This window comes from Bacillus rossius, chromosome 15, assembly GCF_032445375.1.
Source record: "Bacillus rossius redtenbacheri isolate Brsri chromosome 15, Brsri_v3, whole genome shotgun sequence".
In the NCBI taxonomy this organism is placed as follows: Eukaryota; Metazoa; Arthropoda; class Insecta; order Phasmatodea; family Bacillidae; genus Bacillus; species Bacillus rossius.
In genome coordinates this window covers 32182787-32188786 of record NC_086342.1, presented here as the reverse complement: position 1 = coordinate 32188786, position 6000 = coordinate 32182787, and positions in this window count along the sequence as shown.

Here is a 6000-nt window from a genome sequence, read left to right as displayed (position 1 = left end):
CAGCTGGGGGAATTAGGGCGCTGGGTACTTAGATTATCCCGCTTTCGTTTTGTCATACACCATATTAAGGGCACCGATAATGTTGTCGCAGACGCGCTTTCGCGCATGTTCTGCTCTGATGAATTTGAAGTACCAAAACAGCCGACTTTGGTTCCTGTGAATTGTCTATTCTCTTGTAAAATTTTTCCTGAGTCCTATGTCAACATTATGGAGAGTCAGAGTCAGGACCTTTTTTTGTGCGTAGATTCGCAAGGACTTGGGCGCAAAAAAGCCTGTCCCGTATATACTTGAGCAGGGAATGTTGTTTTTTACTGGCTCTTCAGGTAGGGCGCGCAAGGCCTTGGTTCCTGCCGCTTTAAGAGCCATGGTGCTCGCATATTTTCACTCGTCTCTGATTGGAGGACACTTGGGGATAGACAAGACATTTCGCAGGATTTCTGCCCACCTCTTCTGGCCCGAGTTAACAAGGACATTCAGAAGTACGTACGCAGTTGCCATGACTGTCAGATCGCGAAGCCCCCTCGTAATTCTAAAATTGGCCTTTATGCTGCTGATCCTCCTGTGGCCCCCTGGCACGTTCTTCATATTGACATTTTTGGTCCGTTGACGCGGTCCCGAAAGGGCAATGTATGCCTGTTAGTGGTGTTAGACATCTTCACGAAGTTCGTGCTTCTGATACCACTGAAAAATATGAAGACCACTACCATTGTAAAGGCCCTGAGGGAACAAGTCTGGAAGTTGTTTGGTCCCCCTTGTATGATTGTCTCTGACAACGCCCGTTATTTTCAGTCGAACGTATACAGGGATATGTGTTTTGAGTGGGCAATTAAGCCTATCTACAACTCCACCAACTTCCCCCAGGGTAATCAGTCGGAGAGAGTCAATAAGGTCTTTAAAAGCATCCTCACATCTTTTTACCATTCAGATTAGAATCTGTGGGACTCTGATTTAGATTTCATTAATGTTGGCCTAAACTCCGCCTGTCATTCTGCTTCCGGGTTCCCTCCCTCCATCCCTTTTTTGGGCCGCGAGCTCAATCATCCCTTGCTTAATCAGTGGGGCTTGCCGCTGCTGGACTCCAGCCTGGACGTCGCCAGACTTGAGCGTGTTCTTGATAGTGTTGCGTGTAATCTTTCTAAAGCCAGACAGGAGGTTATTACCGCTTATAATAAACACAGAGCAGCCCATGATTTTAAGGTTGGAGATCGTGTTTTGTGCCGGTCTTATGTTTTGCCTAGCCTGTCAGCTCAATTTAATGTAAAATTGTTGGCTCCTTTTGAAGGGCCTTATGTAATACATAGGTTGTTAGCCCCTAATACTCAATTATTGAAGTAGCTTAATTTTAATAATAAATTTTAAAAATGTCATGTGTCTCAAGTTAAGCCCTATCTGCCATGATGTTTGATGTATTTTCTTTTGCATAACTGATATTAGCCCTGCCGGCATTTATATTTTTTACACATTTGTATGTGTTGTTTGTTTTTAATGTTCTTTTAAATCCAGTGCACTGGTAATTTTAGTGTGCGTTTTTTGTGTGTGCGTCGTTCCTGGCCCCATTCCCCTTCGCTGGCTGTGTCGGTCTTCTGCTGTCGTCTGCTGCCTGCCTCGCCGAGAGACGTCTCTGCGAGTTGGGTCTGCTCCCTCTCCCCCCGCCGCATCGCGGTCGCCTGCCCGAGAGAGCCATTCGCTTCCGTCAGCTGGAGCTGTCCTGCATGCCTACCCAGCCATCTGAGTGTCGGTCTTCTCCTTGGCATGGGCCCGCCATTGGTGAGACACTCCAACTGCTATGTGCTAATGTCGGCGCAGCCACCGCCTGCTCCGTAGCTGTCACCCGTATTCCATAAAGGCAGCTTCTCGCGCCTCCGTCAGTCGGTGGCCGCTCTCTACTCGGCGCGGCAGTGCTGGCATGTTGCGGCTCATGCTGGTATGGCTGGATAGCGCCTGCTCCTGCGTCTGTGACCGCCTGTCCGAGTCTCCCGCCTATCCCTGGTGGTGGGAGGCACGGGGAAGTCACCGTTGGCTGCGTGCCACCTCCGTCTGCACCCAGGCATCTCGTCAATATAGCTCGGCGTCACTCAGCTTGCTGTGCGCTGTGGCCGCCCCCGGCGCACCCGCGGCCTGCCACACCTGCTCGTCGGGCGGGTTGCTGTTCCTCCCACTGCGAGGGGCTGACCTCGCTCCACTACAGAAGTCTCCGCCGCTGCGGCCCCCACCTACTCTTCGCTTCTTCTCGGCGCCTCGATGCCGACAGCCTCACCGCAATCTTCCGATTTGGTTGGCTCTCTGGACAGGGACTCTTAGGGGGGGGAGGTTGAAGCATATGCTTCTTGCGTCGCTGTACAGCTGAACGATTCCTTCCCCTCCCTTCCTCGTTTCCCCCTCTCCGTTACCTCTTTCGATAGTTAGATTTCCCCCTCCACATCCCCACTCCTTCCCCTGTAGTGTTTTATTCCGCCGCAGCTCCAGCGCCCTCTACTATTGTGCTTATAAGGGCCTGCGAGCTCTCGTCTCGGGTCGTTCGGTTGCGGTCGGGGGAGCTGTTCGTACTGGTCAGTATCAGCGATGATGGTAACTTGCATATGGTAACATCACTCTTCTTCTTCTTGCACGATGTGGCCGTGCGCTTTTAACATACATTTGTCTTGCCCGTGTAAGTTAACTTTATTCAGCCACGTTGTTTGTTGAGCCGTATGGGCTATAGTATGGGCTATAGTATGGGCATTAATGTTTTTTTGTCTCGCTGTACTGCCAGTCTTGTTAAGTGGTTTGCATTGCCACTGACGAACGTAACGTCGGTTTCTTGTAATGATAAATCTATTGACTGCTGTATTTTTTTGTGTACGCTGCACCGATATTGGCCGCCTAGTTTTGTTGAGGAGCTTTAATCATTTCCTTAATTATCTTATTTTGTCTGCTGTTTAACGTCTTTCGCACTTTATTGCGCCAGTCAATATCGTGTCTGGGCTTGTGTAACCTCTCCCCTGGCCGCACCGAACCTCCGCGTTAGGGCTTATTAGCTTGATTCTGTCTAAATTGTATAATTGTTTTTATGGCCTGCGCAGCCCGCCTTCATGATATTGCTGATATTGCTGTATTTTAATAATATTGTATTTTATGTAGCCTTTTTTCTGTACAGCGTTTATTGAGATACATTTCATAAGGGTTCGCATTATATGGTTAAGAACTTATAATTATTATAATTAATGATGTGACATCGTACGGCCGAAGGCCACCCCAAAGCACAACCTGCACCCGCCAGTACTCGGCTCCGCTAACGGAAAGCATCCCCTGCCATGGCCCACCTGAGTCAAGTGAGCGGACTGCAGCCCAAGGTAGTGATAGCGAACCATTTTAATTACGCATGCAACGCACTCCCTGTGCCTACAAAATTCCCCACACAATAATAAAGTAATCAGAAACAAACAAAAGCCCCTAATTAATAGAGTGCGACGTAGGAGTGCCCGGGTCACGCACGTGTAGCTTTCTACTAAAACAGCTGTGAGTGCAACCCTTGCGGCCTTCAGCCTAAATTCAGTAGTGAAACGTGTGACGTAACGCAAACCGCCCCAAATTAGCATTATCATTCGCCACTGGAGTAGTTATCAAGAACAGACAGTCTCCAGCTTGACTCTAATATTCAAACTTATTTTAGACAAACTTATTAAATGTCAATTCTAAAACATATATAGATATTAAGTTAATCATTAAGTTTTATTCTATAAATTTATAGCCACTTGCTTTTTATTATTAATGTAATTTTTTACGAATAACGGAACTAAATAAACTCTGGCGCGACAGGGAGCTCACCCCTCCCCTCGCGCCAGGGCCAGACGCCAGTACAGCGCGACTCGCGTACCGGGACGGACACACGTCCCACGGGGAGCCAGCATTTCTTTGTTTCACCGAATGTCCATCTGGTAATTATAGCCACAACTAAAACCTTTTTTTAAAATACTCCCCGTGTGCGCCCGGTCCTTTTCCGGTGTAGGGCCTAACCCAGCCGCGTCAATTTAACACGCCCCACACAAAGCATTACGTGGGGCCGTGCAGTATACGGTACGGGCCGTCTCCCGCCACCCCAGAACTTTAGTTAATCGCCCAGTGCACAGGCACAGGCTACATCCAAGCTTAAAAGTGTTTTTAATTTAGTAGCGAGCCGCGGTCCACACAGGTGGGCCCGCGCGTCGCAATTTACCGATTACAAGATTAGCCGACGCTAATCGAACGCTCTCCCTCAACTCCGACTGGCGTGAGGGCTTAATAAGTAAACACACGTAGAGGCACGCAGGTGTCCCTCTCAGATAACGTGTGGAGTGTAATCGTGTACGTAAGAGCACCACAGGGTGCCATTTTGTCAAGTGTAATTGTAATAATTGTGTAATCAAAACTTCTACGTGTTCCGACGCCTCAATGGCAGTCATGTACCGCCGAGTAGACCTCGCACCCAATGTAATGAACCAGTGTAAATCGTGAACAATAAAACGTCCACCCCGCACCTCCCGTCGCGACGTGCGACCCGTAGAACAACCAGAACAGTGTATGTAAATTAACCTAAACAACCCAACCTAATCAGGAAACAAATTCCATCACCGCCGACGGTTCTAGCAGGCCACGCTGGGGCAACGAACCCACGACCACCACACGGTTAGACACCGAGCTAGCCTGGCGCCCTCCCGGAACAGAAATCTCTAAGAAAGCCAGCCACCCCTCTAGGACCTGCGCCCGACCTCGAACACGAGACCGCAGCGGACGGCAGATGTTTATTAATAAAATCAAAAACTAGGTCACGAATGTTGTTGGTCCTGTTTTAGAACAACATACCTACCTCTCTGAATAACTACTCTTTTTTTTTCCACCTTAATAGCTTGCAGTCTGGTCGAACCCGTGAGTCCACCGGGCTGCAACCTGCTTTTTGAGTCGGCGCCAAAAACTTACATTAACTTAATTTGCTCTATTATAGGCTAAAAACAGGTTCCATGTGCCCAATTAAAAGGTAGCACCTGGTAATTGGGTGCTTAAGGCTTAACAATTGTTTTAGAGAATTTAATTATTTGATTTGTGGCATCAAGTTGGCGACTATAAATTTATTAACATATTGTCTCCCTGTGAACTGTATTAATGAGAATTCTCCTAATCCGACTTGATCATTGTCACGGGCACTTTCATTAAGGCCAGTGGCCGCGGTAACTGTTAATGAGGTTCGTTGTCTATTCTGTGCATGCTGTGCTCGCACGGAGTGGCTACTACGCACTTGTTTAATGTCTGTGAATTAATAATATTGTGTCCTAGTGTCTTGTCCCTTAATTGTTTTATGGGGTCGAGCCCCCAGCGTTTCGTGCCCTTAAGTTTATTTGAATCTAGTGGGGTCATGCCCGAGGCGATCGCCTGACTCTTCCTGCTGGGCTAGGGGTGCGCTCCGAAAACAGGATCTGGTAGTAGCGGTGTGGAGCATGGGTTTAGAGGCCATGGTCGGGACGACGTCAAACGCTTCCCCCAGCGGAATCCCATTTCCGCCACGTGTTCTCGATCCAGCGGGGCCAGCTGCGCCGGGAGGCGGCGCCGCGGGTCGTGAAGTGTTGGCGCTGGCGGACGCCGCCTCGGATGCTGCAGGGGCAGCTGGGCCGGAAGGCGGCGCCGCAGTGCGCGAAGAGTTGGTGGTGGCGGACGCTGCCTAGGAAGCTGCGGGGGTAGCTGGGCAGGGAGGTGGCGCAGCGGCGCATGAAGTGGGAAGCAGCACGACGAGACTGCCCAGGACGTACTCGGCCAGGCGGGCCAGGGGCCGACGATTCCATCGGGGGTGCTCTAGCTGGCTACTCGCCTCGGAGCTCGTAGAACATTGCCGCCCGTACAGCTGGCATTTCCGCTAGAGTATCAGTGTCGGGCTGAGTGAGCTCTGCCCCTGGGTGGTGTCTAGGACGAACTCCCACAACCTCGTTGGTCTGAGCCGTGTCCGTCACGGACGGCTGGTCCCTTCCTCTCGAGGCTATATGACGGTGATGC